Source organism: Rhagoletis pomonella, unplaced genomic scaffold (assembly GCF_013731165.1).
Source record: "Rhagoletis pomonella isolate Grant_MI unplaced genomic scaffold, Rhpom_1.0 Rhpom_scaffold_00003, whole genome shotgun sequence".
Classification (NCBI taxonomy): Eukaryota; Metazoa; Arthropoda; class Insecta; order Diptera; family Tephritidae; genus Rhagoletis; species Rhagoletis pomonella.
In genome coordinates this window covers 98993295-99007874 of record NW_023458557.1, presented here as the reverse complement: position 1 = coordinate 99007874, position 14580 = coordinate 98993295, and the positions used below count along the sequence as shown (strand labels likewise).

The following is a 14580-nucleotide window of genomic DNA, read 5'->3' as shown; positions in this document are numbered from 1 at the left end:
ACACGCAGCAGCCAGCTACTGAGGTGATGAAAGGGAAATTGAGAGATTCATTTGCTTTCCGTCCTCGCGGCGCTTTCGCACTGACTTTATGTGTTTTCTTTTAATTTTAATTTTGTTTTTATTTTTTATTTTTGTCACAACTTTTTCGTTTCCTTTTATTGTTTACGCATTAAAAATGAGCACTCACTGTGTGTGTGTGTGTGTGTGTGTGCGTGTGTGTGTGTGTGTGCATGAGCAGCTTATAAGCGACGTGCTCTATCAACGCTACGAAATTTCACAAGAAGTCTGTGCGGTAATAAAAGTCAAGATGTTGCCTAATGAGGTCAATTACCAAAAATGTGTGTAGTAGTAGCAGACAAAGCATGCATATACAGTTTATGTATTTACATATATGTATGTATATGCTTATTTGTGCCAGCTCCCTTGTGTATGCACGTTTATATGGCCGCTTTTGCATTTGGTAAAATATTTTGTTTTACAAAATTTTGTGTAAGTTTGCACACATACATATATGCATATATTATTATTGTAAGTCATGCATACATACATATGTGTGAGTGAGCTTTTGTAAATGGTGTTGTCATAAGTTTTTACAAGTCACATTAAAAGTATTCATGACTCTGCAAGCGGGTGCTCGCCGTGTTTATGTTCAACCCGTTTATCATTTCTACTTCATCCTCTACTTTTTGCAAAATTATGGCATACAAGAAGTTTGCAACATTTTTCGGTTGTCATAAATTTTGTAAATTAAAAACTTTTTTAGGAATATCATTTACACGAAACTTCCCTGAAAAATTATTCATAAAATATTTTTAATTAAAAATATGAGCTAAATTATTATATTCATTAGTGATAATTGCGTGCGTTTTGGGACGGTTTAATGCAGGTGGTGTTTTTTTTTTTAAAGATGAAGAAAATCTTGAAATTTAAAGTAAATTTGGCTTTAAACGATAGCCGAGCTCGGCTTCGAGGAATGTGATTGGGCAATTTTTACCCATTCCCAAATGCCTTTATGAAACTTCAATGCGGTTTAATATTTGCAAGGAGAAGCATTTTACATTAGCTATGCACAGTTGTAGTTAGGCCAATTTTGCTCTACGGAGGCTTGGTATGGTGGCCCATACTCGACAAGTGAACAGCAACACAAGCACTTGAATAGGTGCAAAGAACCGTATTGCTCTGCTCAACTCCATTCGGAGACACTGTGTATCCTACTCAATATTTTTCCAATAAATAAATTGTTTGAAACCCATTAGCGGGGTATTCCGCCTTGAGTCTATTGGAATTACCAGCTAGAGAGCCACTCAAGATGGCCACACCGCAATTCCAAATAATATCGACATATCTACCGTGTACGGATTACTGTTTACCAAATCTAAACTTCACAAGGAGGTATGGAATTTCTATTCTAGATAGAGAATATTCAGCAGGCCGCTCCAGAAGAAAATGGATCAGTCCACTTCTGCACCGATGACTCAAAATTAGATCTCAGGGTAGGAAGTGGGTCTTCTCATCCCAGTTGGAGCTGAAAAAATCATGCAACTCAAAAACTATAACGGACTGCCGCATATCTCTAAACGAAATGGATGACCAATTTGGATGCCGGGACACTGGGACATACCAGGCGCCGAGAAGACGGCCGAACTAGCCGTAAATGACATATCCAAATTTCAGGGGTTTGGACATACCGCTTACTACCCGAAGCTCATTCTAAGGGACCTATCTCTTAAACAACAAGTGATTGGTGGACTATGTAGTCTCACCACTTGCAGTAATACGTAACTTATGTGGCCGAAATAGAAAAAGCAACGGTCGAAAGTTCTCTTCATTTTAAACATATGGAATTAGGCAACAGCTATGGGCCTGCTAACATGCTAAATATATATGTTGCCATCTAAAGACACGCGGATAGGTTAGGGGTTCCCCATAACGACTTCTACAGGAGCTGCAGAAATGAAGACCAAAGCTCATGGGTACAAAATTTGCGAGGGTTTAACTAACATAATCAAGTAGGGATACGACATCTCTGTCCTGTATCATCTACGAGTATAACTTATATATTATCGAAGTGCCGGGTCTTTGATCGAGATACAATTCTTTGCAGAACCGATTCTTATGATTTTTATTTGAACATATCCGTCTAAGTACTTTCTGGCTAAGATATCTGGCTGCTTAGTCTTCTGACAATGTGCCTAATAGAGCTATAAAGGCTTTAACAAATAACTGCACACCAGCGCCACCGATCGGTATTATTTTTTCTTAGATTACACAATAGAAACCAAATTTCACGACTCCAGAGCCACCTACCGGTCAAAGTGAATAAAAAAAAAATGCTACAAAACGCTTATTTTCATTAATTTATTTTCATAAAAATTGCCTGCGCATACTTATAAGCTTGCCACATATTTCCACAAATTTGAAAATTGTAATTTTTCTTGATAAAGCCGCAGACCGCTAAAATTTTTTTTTATTGGGAAATATTTAAGAAATGTGTAAGCCTTCATTAGCCCGCTTAAACTGGCCAGACAAATTTATCTAGCAAACAAATCTACTTAATTTATGATTGACTAAAACTTTGGCAAGCATCACTCTCTCATAACTACACGCGAAATCAAATATGCGATGCCTAAAAATATGCCAAGTTTTATACATTTAATAATAAAGTTTGCGAAACTAGGCAAACAATGTGATTAAATCACTTGCAAATACATATTCATGTAGCACATATCAACTATGTATGTGTGTGTATAAAGAAAGTAAAGTAAAAGTTGAGCAAAAAAATTCTAGTCAAACTTATGTTTATGTAACTAAGCTCTACAACTTCTCATATTTTATGTTTCGCTAGATGACATTGGATGTCAACATTCATAATTTCATATTTGATTGATGAAGATATTCAACAGCACTGATTGATTTGTTCTACAGCGGCTGGCTGCGAAATAAGTGGGCAGAGTAGATACGAGAGAATGTGTATTTGCGAAAAAGTGTAGTAGGTACACCGAAATCGTGGGAACTACACTTTTGCAGATACATACATACGCCATGTCTGTCTGTCCGTCCGTCTGTTCGTCCGTGTACACGATAATTCGAGCAAAAATTGAGATATCTCAACGAAATTTGGTATGTAGGTTTCCATTTATCCAAGGTAAGTTGGTATTGAAAATAGGCGAAATCGGACTGCAACCACGCCCACTTCCCATATAACGGTAATTTCCAGAAATAAGGAAACTGATATTTTAGTAACTAACACTCAAAATTGATATTTACAATAATTTTCAGACGAAAAATAAGAATATTATAAATTTTTTAAACTTGGCACGATTATTGGCCTTGGTACAATAACCACGCCCACATCCCATATAACGGTAATTTAGAGAAATACAAAATCTTCGATAAACCAGTAAATATTATTCAAAATTGATGGTTGCAACAATTCTTTACCAGGAAATACGTTTATGATAAAATTTTGGAAAATGGGCGTGGCACCGCCCACTTATGATCACATATATGTATATCGCTAACCGTTCTAGCAATTTGTACCAAACTCGGTATGGTTATTGTGCTTGCCACATAAAAGCAAAACGTTGAAAATTATTGAAATCGTACTAAAATTACGGCCGCTTTTCATATAACGGTTAATTTCAGAAATGCTTGAAACTTCAATATTTCGAAATTTAAGGATCCTTATTTACTCAAAATTGATACACCCCGGCTGACCATGTAGCGGTAGCCTTCGGAAAGTTGAAAAAACATATATTTAATACTTGCGCCGGGTATTTAATGTTCGGCTCCGCCCGAACTTAGACTTTCTAACTTGTTTTTATAAGAAATGCCCTTAAGTTACAATCAATTTCGCTAACAACCAGTTAGACTAACCAATAACGCTTCTCGGAGCTTAAGACCTCGATTGCAAACAATTAATTGGCTATAGGTAGCTTCCGAGACTTTAATGAGGTCCTTGACAACACAGAACCCTATCTGATCAACACTCGTGGGCAAGGGAGATGAAATAATATGCCGCTGATTGCAAGTATCTTTCCAACGAAATTTATTACGTCTACTGTAGATGACGAAAAACGGCAGGTACTTTGCCACAACGGATTGCTTAAAGAAAGTCCAATAGAATTATTTATCTATAGAGTTCGTGTCAGCTTTTTAGATTGTGGTCTCCTGTACCGACTAGAGAATCGCCAGAGTGGTATATAAGAGTTTGAAACCAGAAAGGCATGGAACGTAGCCCAAGACCACGGCAGAATGGCACTGCTCATCTTGAAAGCTAATAAAGTTATTTCAAAGTTGGTGTGGGATTTCCGCCAACTGTTCATAAGCATTAAGTACATACTATGTGAATAAGGTCTATTGTACCCGAGCACTGTGGTTACATGAGCGATGTAGCAGATATTCTGGCCAGAAAATCGGCAGTCCGATATGGCAAGGACTATTTCTATGGCGTCTAACACCAATCTACGTTACTCTGCGCTAATTTTGTCAAGTTAGCTGGATTTTATATTTGTATATAGGCACAAATTTCACATGTTTATATTATGCTGACTTATGCCATAGAATTCATAATTACTATGTAAATAGAAAGCAATATTAAGTCTGTGTCCCTACACCAAACACAAATATTTTTTGGAGTGAATACCACTGGTACTGCAAAAATGCTATTTGATAATAAAGGCTGTTGTATATATCATTGTAATTTTATAATTTTCACACGATACTTATTATGCAGATGTAAAAATAAATAGTGGTAACCAATATTTTGGAACACCCTTCAGTTACATGTGCGTGCAAGCGTTGCGTGAATGTTCGCTGTCAAGACAAGCAGACTGCACTGCACGCCCACTTACAATTAGCTCATTAAATATTCATAATTTTCTCATTTAAAAAAAAAAAAAAAGGAAATTTCCACTGGAGCAATCAAGAAAAAAATCCATTATTCATTTTGGCAAAAACTTACAAAAATGTTCGGTCATAAAATGAAGAGTAACTGAATTGCGAGGCAAATTGAGCAATTCAGACAGAGAATGATTTTTGTAGGCGTACGAGTAATCATAAATCTGAGGAGGAAATCTTACTGCATACGGCACATGTGACATGTACTAAAAATTTATTGTTTAGTACAATTTCTCGAATTTTTGACACTAAACTTCGGTTGCAATTTTTTGGTAGTCAATTTTAGCTGTCAATTTTAGTAACAAAATTTTTTCTTAAACTTTGGTACTACATATAAGATTTTAGGACTGGAAATTTAGTACAAAAAAAAAATGCATACTGGAATTAAGTACACAAAAATTTTTCATATTTTTTCGAAAGAGGTTTGAAAACATGCGCTTATTATTTCTAAACTGATTTTGATGCAGTTCTTCCTAATCAATGAATTGCTTCCCTTAAACGAACTCAACAAAACAAAAGCGGCTGGACGAAGTGTTCGAAAGTCTTTCATATCGATGCGTTCCTTTCTAACTTGAATATATTGTTATATGCGCTCGCATGCCACCCACGTCCTAATTTCTTGCTAATGCCTAAAACATACTACTTGATTTATTGCTCACTTTTATTTTGACATCTTTCTTTTTGGAACCGAAAGAGCATTTATAATTTCACCTACTACCTTTAAGTATTCTCTCCATTGACAGCTTTCTTAATCTTTTGATATATTTCGCAATTTTCGTGCCACCTTTCCATTTGTACTCGTACCTTCCTCGCTGGTAGGCAATTTGTCTTCATATATTTAAACAAGCGTTAATCATTAGTGCGATCACCATGTTATCTTTTACATTTTCTTGTATATAGTCCATATGGCTAATAAGTAACAAGCTGAATTGACCTGCGCGACTTTGGTGAAACGTAGGATAGTGCAACTAAATTGGCACGCATAAATATTCATCAAGCGGCAGCAGAAAAAAATGTCCAAATCTCGCCCGCACGTAAACACTTAGCCACCCACACGCATATATGTATTTATGTACATATAAACGTAAAAAAATCATTACCATCATCATCATTAGTGACCACGTGGCAAATCTTGTGCGTGCCGAAAATTTCTAAACCGCCTAAAATTCATGAAAATATAATAATAATGAAAGCATAGTGACAACAACAGACTTGCATATTACAAACAACAACACAAATTTCATTTCCGATTTGAATGTGGAAAAATACTAGCCTTGAATTAGCAGAGTCCTTTTAGTGGCTTCATTTTCCACAGCTTGTTTTCTATATGTATTTCTTTCATTTTGTTTTATTTCTATATAGGAGTATCCGCCCTACCAGCTCCCATTTTAAATATGTAGCATGCTTTTAGGCGTGCGAACGTGCTATTGTTCTGTTGAGGAATGGGAGAAAGTGGTGCCGTCGGCTTGACGACATAATACCACTCGGCTACAGCCTACAGACATCGCTCATCGCTTTGTTAATAACAAAATGTATACGCGTTTACACGCCTAAAACTATGCACAGATTTTTTACGAAAAGCCAACCATAAATGCCAGTTTGCGTGATTTCCATATTTAATATTCGTAAATATTTGCACACGTACAAATTTTCAATGAAAATTTGGCTTGCTACACTGCCATGTATTGCTACGTACATACATGTTTATTTTATGTAGGTGTGTATGTACATATGTGAATATTAATATGCCAGCATTTGGGCGTGCGCTTTTTACAAGCATTACACGTAACATTTCGCAACACCTTAAACATACAGCTACTTAAATTTATAGCTTTCGGGTAATTAAATCTTTCACCCATAGCAAACATCAATTTTTTGGCTTTTACATTTTAATTATGAAATTATTGAATTTTGCTTCTAACTTAGCCAATAGTATAATCGGATTATTTCGTGTAGTCATGCTACAAATGGAAATCACTTTACATCCATATACCATGTACAGTATTGGACATATCTATAGCACCCCCCTTTCAAAGCGATATTGTTTGCCACTTATGTTTAATTATTTGTTTTTAAGAATTTTCAATTAAAATACAGCTCATTTTCCAACAAAACCCATATAAACCAATGTTGTAAACTTTTTAAAAGACCGCAAAAAAGTGCAACAAACTTTCCCTTAAATTTCAAACTTTTTTCTCAGAAGCTCTAGAATTTTTTTGAGTACACAGTTTTATAGCGCATTCAATTTTGTCCAATAATGTGCCAGTTTCAAGTCGCTAAAGATTACCGTTTTTTTTTTAGAATTTTTTTTGTCTCATTTGCTTCCATATAACGACTAAACACAATTTATTTTTATATGGCAGAAACCCGCAACATCCTCGGCGAAAAAAATTCTAAAAAATCAAAAGTAATTTTTAGCCACTTGAAACTTGCACATTATTGGACTAAAATTGAATGGGCTATACAACTGTGTATTCAAAAAAATTCTACCGCTTCTGAGAAAAAAGTTTGAAATTTGGGTGAAAATTTGTTGCACTCTTTTGCGGTCTTTTAAAAAGTTTTAAACTTAAGTTTATGTGAGTTTTGTGAGAGAATGAACTGTATTTTAATTGAAAATTTTTAAAAATAAGTAAATAAACATGAGTGGCAAACAATATCACTTTGAAATGGGGGTGCTATTGTATTGGCCAATACTGTATGTATGTAAATATGTATGTATTTTAAACAGTGGGAATACATATGTAAGGCTCGGAATCTAATGCAAATGCATGTTTTTATTGGGCGTCTTCCAATGGAAATGGTTAAGTCATTTTTACGAATCATGAAATTTCTTTTAAAATGGCACTCAGTCAATAGTGCATATTTTGCAAAAAACAAACTTCTTGTTATCGCTTATTTATTATTCACAACGCTTATTATTCACAACGATTTAAATTTAGTGTGAAATCTCTTGACAAAAAAAAAAATCTAAAACTTTTCCCAAATATCTATCTGAATATGTTCTCGGATAGCCAATCAGCCATTAAGGCACTTCCTTGTACCTCTGTTAGATCTCGAGTAGTGGATGACTGTAGGAGAGAGCTGGCCTATATCTCTAATCAATACGAAATTACCCTAATATGAGTCCCGGGACATAGAGACAATTACGAAAAGGAGTCAGTTGAAAGCCAAGCAGAGGTGGAACCATAACGGATCGTACAGGATTAGCCGACAAATCTGGGTGTCCTACGACCCACTTAAAACCACAGCGCTCCTCAGAATGAGCAAAGAACATACCTACAAAATTACTGCAGTGTGCTCAGGGTCATGGCCCGGTGGGGTACATGCCGCAAGAATAGGATTTGCCTTCAACTAGTTCTGTCGCAGTTGCGATGACCTTGGCTCAAAAGAGACAGTCGAACGTTTCCTGCGCGAGCGTCCAGCCCTCGCAAGAATGAGGCTTAAGACACTCGGCAAGCCATTCCTGCAGAATGTTTTAGAGTGCAGCTGCCTCAAATTCGTTTAACGCCGCCAAATGGCGAGTTGTGGAATCAAAATTGCAAACTTGCTAATTGCTTATCACCAGGGTGACAACCAATCAAGCATGCATCGGAACCACTATTGAGCTGTCATAGTTTCTATTTAAACACGATTGCAGCTATCTGCTTGATTGTTAACTAATTTTTTTTTTTTTATAATCCCAATGGTTCAACCCTCCTTTCCCGCCCACCCGCACGAGGGGCGCAGTCCGCATGACGTGCGGAACCATTACTTTCAATTTTTGCGCCAAGTCACGAAAGGCAGGAATATGCTCCTTCATCCTATATTCGCTTTATTTTTATTTTTATTTATTTTTTTTCTCTAGGATATATTTATGTAAGTATAAACCAACCCCACAAACAAACTAGAATAATTTACATAAACAATTAGTTGGATTAATATTTGTAGAAATTTAATCTTAGTACAAATTGTATCCTAGTTCTATGTATCTTAGTATGTTACGTACTACCAAAGAGGGTTAAATTTTTCTTAGCAATTTAGGACAAATAACCCACTTTTCAATCGCTCTCCTAACCTTTTCTCTATAAAATTTCTATTCATATAAAACAAATTCGGCCAGCACTTTAATCTCCGCCTCGTCGACGTTAATTAAACCGCTTGTCTACCAAAAAGCGCGCTCGAGTCTGACATAATTTTCTCGGCCAATTTTAAAGTGCTCTAAATTCAATTCATCTCCGCATGGCGACCGAGCTTTTTTAACAATCTTAAGCTATTGCTATGCCAAAAGTTGTTTTTTTTTTTACTTTTATTGTGTTTTACTTTAGCTGCATCAGTCTTTTGTGGCGGCATATGCAGATTTTTTTTTTATGAAAATTAGTCGACAGGGTCGCACCGACTGCAGTGTGGGGAATTAAAGTTATGATTTTTGTTTTTATACTTTTTCGGTAATAATAGCTATTCTTTAAGATCTCTGCAAATACAAATTTATGACAATAATATGACAATAATTTAGTTATTGCATCGCTTGTTGTGTTGTTCGATAAGTCTTTTACTTCTTATACGTCTTCTTTCGAAATATTATTTTGTTAATCTTAATTTTACGAAGTTGTAAAATTCCCTTACTCGAATAAGAAAATTTATGATTCCTTGTTTTTATGGTTTGTTTTTCTCGGAGCTTCAATGAAAAGTTCGCTTAAAAATAAAATGTTAAAACACATAAAAGAGTCAGAAGCGGCGGACAAATATGTAAGGTGATGGACAATCAAATAGGGACGCGACATTTTAATAAGTTTGGCTATTTTTCTATTGCTTTTATACTATGTTTATCATTAATTACTTATAAATGTATAGCTCACTATCTGACAAAAGCCATGCAAGTAAAAAATTTCAAACTTGCATATGAATTATAAAATTCCGACGAATTTTCAACAAATGTCTATCAAAATTTCGAACATTTTATTCAGAATTAAAAAGATTCTAGGTAGCCTATTTTGCATGTTCCTCCATATAAAACAAAACAAAAAAATTGAGGAACATATTTTGTATAGAAGAAAACGCTTGACACCGTCAACAAAAAAAAATTGCTAAAAATCAGCGGCAAGTCCTAGTTACTTCAAACTAGCACTTTATCATACTAAAATTGGCTACAAAACAGCATACCAAAATACTGATTAAAATGTTTGACATTTTGATAAAACTTCACGCGTCTTGGCACCCACACCACTGTTGACAGTTAAAAGTTTGAAAAAGTAGACGAAGGCCCTTATTTGGGAACCAGCATTAACATCAATAATAATAGATTTTTTCCACACGCTTTCCGGGCTGTTTCGTTACTTAGTACGTAAAAATAAGTTACTCTCTCGCAAGTGTCAAAAAATGTGTCAACACGCGCCAAAAGTTCCCAGAGCGCATAAAATCACATTTCGTGCCCGGAATCTACAAATCAGCTCGGAGCAATGTTTTTATGTGTACTTATCCTATATGGCTAATAAAATTTGCAAATAACTACATTTCTGAAACTTAAGTGCTAATTTCCTTTTTTGTATTTTACAAAATTTGCTTTCGGATGTAAACAAAACTATTTCTGCCCGGAAATAAATAAGTGTAAGTTTGAATGAATTTCATTTCCCAAATTCGTCAAGTTTGTATCTCACTCATTAAATTTTTTGAATCATTTATGTAATTTAACTCAAACCAGAAAGAAATTAAAACTCCATTATAAGAGTAGAAAGGCATAAATTTCAGGCATTTAAAAATTCGTTACCAGGCGGTGGAGCAGTTTTTTAATAGACGCAAGAAAATTTTTTTTTTAAGCAAATTTTGTTACCAGTTACCATTTTATGTTTTTCGCTTTTTCTTTACACTTGTACTTTGCCGCAAATTTTCGCCTATTTTCTTTATTGCTTCTAATTGAATTTTAATGGGTTTACACACGCTGATGGATGGATGGATCGAAAGGATAACATTGAAAGTTACCGAAAATGCAAGCCTGAAAAAGGAACTCCAGCAACAAGCTTTGTGTACATTCATATTTATATGTATGTACATGTGTATGTATTTACGTATGCATATTTTTTCTTTAGGCTATGAACTTATATCCGTTTCAAAGTATTAGATAATACTTAACGAGTAGGGAAACTTTAGCTAAGCTTGATTGAGCTATTGATGTCCTATGTGTATACATACCATATGTACATATGTACATCATATGTAAACCCCAAGTATATGCAAGCATTTTTAAAGATTGTACTCACTTTTCGTAAAACGTTGAAACGTATGCTGAAACTTTGGAACAGTTGAAAAACTTTTTCGTTGCTCGCTTACTTTGTTTCTACTAACTTTTTTCTTTCTCTTGCTCTTGTTGTTGTTTATACCTTTATTTTAAACGTGAATTGGAGCGGCAAGTAATGGTGAAAGATAGAAAGATTTCGTTGTGTCTGTTTTTTTTTTTTGTTTTGTATTTTTTTTTTTTTTGTTTGTTTTTGTTTCTGTATTTATATTTTGAAGAAGGCAGCTGCTGGCGGCGGAATTTGCTAGTTGCTTTACGTACTTTAAATCGAACAGAATGCTAAACTTGCGCTTCACGCTGGCATATTGGTTACGTAGTTTGGTATATGTGTTTTCTATTCGGTATTGGCTTTTAACACTTTAGCTCTTTAGCACTTTTTCGCATTTATTTATTTTAGCGAATTTTATTTATTTTGGTTTTGAATCGATTTATTTTCTTTTTCGCTTCAAATGTTTTCTTTCCTTTGCTAATTTTTCTTTACGTTCACTTTCGACATAACTCATTCACTCTTTAACTCAGGCTTTCTTTTTTGCCTGTTCATTGTTTATTGTGCGGCTTAAAGGGCATATAAAGAAAGTAATTCTTGTCTGTATGTAACATTTGTCAATTGGATTCAGCGCTGTTGGCTAAGAGACAGCGCTGTCATTGGTTCGGGGGAGGGGGAGGGCTTTCGGACTTTGGTTAATGTCGGCGATGTCGACTTATGGTATTTGTTAGCTGCCCAGCTGCTGCTTTACTCGCTTGATATTTGCTCTCTGCTAGCGAAGAAATAAGTCACAGGGAGGCCACAGCTGGATGCGTCAGGGCGTATGAGTGATGAGGAGAGATTTTAAGCGCGCACAAATGGAATGCCTATGCCATATATGCACATATGTATATATGTAATTAAGTATGTAAGCACACACGATTACATTTTCTGTATTTCACTTCACAATGAATTCGAAATTTCATTCATTCATTCATTGTTCATAGTACCATAGTACACATAGCACTTTATCATTTTCAACTTTACTTTTCAACTCAGCATTTTATTTAGCACTTTTCACCTTTTAGTTTTGCATATTTTATCCATTCAAAATTTCCTCCATTTTACTGGCGTTTCATTGAACAAATTCTTTTATTTGAAATATGCAATTTATTGGAATACATGTTTTTGCATGTTTTCTCTAGCTTCTTGCTTTCGTCGTATAGGTTTGGGTGTAAATAAGTATGTACAGATTTGTCATCGGATTGCGTTTCACAAATAAATTGTATTTTTTGCGCTAGCGTCTAGAGATTAATCGGGGTGGCAGCACTAAAAATAAAACGTGAGTGATTAATAATAGCCGAAATAGAAAAGCGGAAAAATATGAAATAAATCGAGCCCTAACCGCCAAAATAACATAGGCGAAATTTTTTCGATGCAGAAATGCATATACATAGGTGCTCTAGGAATATTACTGCATCAAAAAGAAAAATTTGAAAAAAATGTCGCTTACGTTATTTTGGCGGTTAGGGCTCGCAATGTTTTCTGCTGAAGCACCTCAAAACAAAATATACGAGAAATACTTTTTTTATATTTGAATGGCGTTATTCATAAGAAATAAATTATGGGGCAGTTTTCTTCAGTAGGTTTTAATATTTTTCTGCTTTTCAAATACAAATTTTGTTCAGGAAAAATCTTACTTGAGAAATGTGGGGGTCTCTTTATGTTTTATCAATTAGGATGAAAATGTGTATAAGGTGATTTTAAATTAACTACATACGCAACATTTTCCTTTCTAAGAATTTTATTCAAATACCCACTAAGAGAGCCACACGAATAAGTACAGCCCTAATATTTGCATACTCTCTTTGACAAGCGCTTCTTCCATCGTCACTTGAAACTAATGGCGTAAAATAATGATGACTTCCGTTCTACGTGCGCACTTAACACTTGTCTGTCCTTCGCCTGCCTCTTTGCCTACCTGTTCTCCGCTCTCCTGCAAGCTGTATCTTGCATACTTTGTTCCCTCACTCTAGTCTCGGCATATTAATCTTCGTCAGTTTGTCAGTCAGCCAATGAGTTTGTTGCTCAGCATTTCCGTTTCTAGCAATTCACTCAATATCCATGAGCTACCAAATCCAATTGAATGATGTTGTTGTAAACATACACCTCTTTGTTTAAGTGTGTGTATGTATGTATCTATATATGTACATTGAGCTATTTGTAAACACTGTGCTTAATGTCCATTAAATTGTTGCTTTTGTGTATATTTCTGTTACAAATAACTACAACATTTGCAAACGCAGAATGGCTTTTGTTGTTGTTTGTAGTGGTGTCATGTAATTCCTTTTGTTGTTGATATAGATTTTATTTTTGTTGTTGGTATATGGCTTTTGTATGATTTACTCTTCTGGGCTGTTGGCTGCTATAACGGAAGTTGTCGTACAAACCGTGGCCAATTTATCGTAAACAAATACAAACGCAAATATAGATACATACATATGTACACATGTACATATACACTAGTATATACATACCTGTGTAAATATTTAAATATATTAATGTTTGTATGTAGATTTTTGCCATTGGTTGAAATTTAACCTGCCTTTAAGGTCATCCATTAAATTGTAGCCAAAATCAAATAAAATTAAAGTAGAAATCCAAACAGCGGCTCAGATGGGTGCGGTTTTGTTGAGATGGTGGATATTTCATTTGAAAATTGCACAGGAAACACTACATATTTGTGCCAACCGTAACACAATAAGAAAGCTGTGAACGCTGATATTTTTTTGGCCAATTTGTGTATATGTGCGTGGAAAGAATCTACAAATCACATACTAAAATGGACGTTGAAAGGTTCTTCGGTTTTCTTATCTCTGCCTATGCACCAGGGTAGCCAACTCATATTTTGATAATTCCCCGATTTCTACAATGAAATTCCCCGATTTTGCCAGAAAAAATTACGTAAAATTCCCCACCCATAGATATCTCCTAATTTACAAAAAAAAAATTTATGTATTTTGATGTTTCGCTGGTCTTTCTGTTAATTTTGTTTTTAAGTGTAATTCATCTATTTATTCATAAACCGAACCAAGTTTTATAAAGTTTGTTAACAAATAACGAATAAAAATGTGCATATAATATTTACACACAAGCAGTGGTCGAAAAAAATTTAATCGCACCAGATTTTGACAAGTTTTGAAATTTTTTATTTTTTTTTTTTGTTACTTAATTTGAGTTCTTTTTATAAAAAATAGAGTTCATTCTTTAACAAAAAGCGTTCGAATCCAAGTTTCAAACTTTGTACAATATTAAAAAAAAAAATCAAATAAACTTTCGTAAAAATGTTGAGATTTTTAATTTAAATAAAGAAAAATATTTACAAACAACCAGTGGTCGAAAAAATTATTTCGCACCAAATTTTGACAAGTTTTGAAATTTTTTTTTT

General features: G+C 34.7%; 1 protein-coding gene across 2 annotated transcripts in view; it reads right to left on the bottom strand.

Annotated features, from left to right (window-relative positions):
• Nucleotides 1-14580, bottom strand: part of LOC118735949 (gamma-aminobutyric acid type B receptor subunit 1) — a 448224-nt gene that overhangs the window by 417805 nt on the left and 15839 nt on the right. For both annotated transcript variants that reach the window (XM_036466004.1, XM_036466006.1), the window contains exon 2: nt 11133-12461. The gene's annotated coding sequence lies outside the window, so the exon portion shown is untranslated. The remainder of the gene's footprint in view (nt 1-11132; nt 12462-14580) is intronic.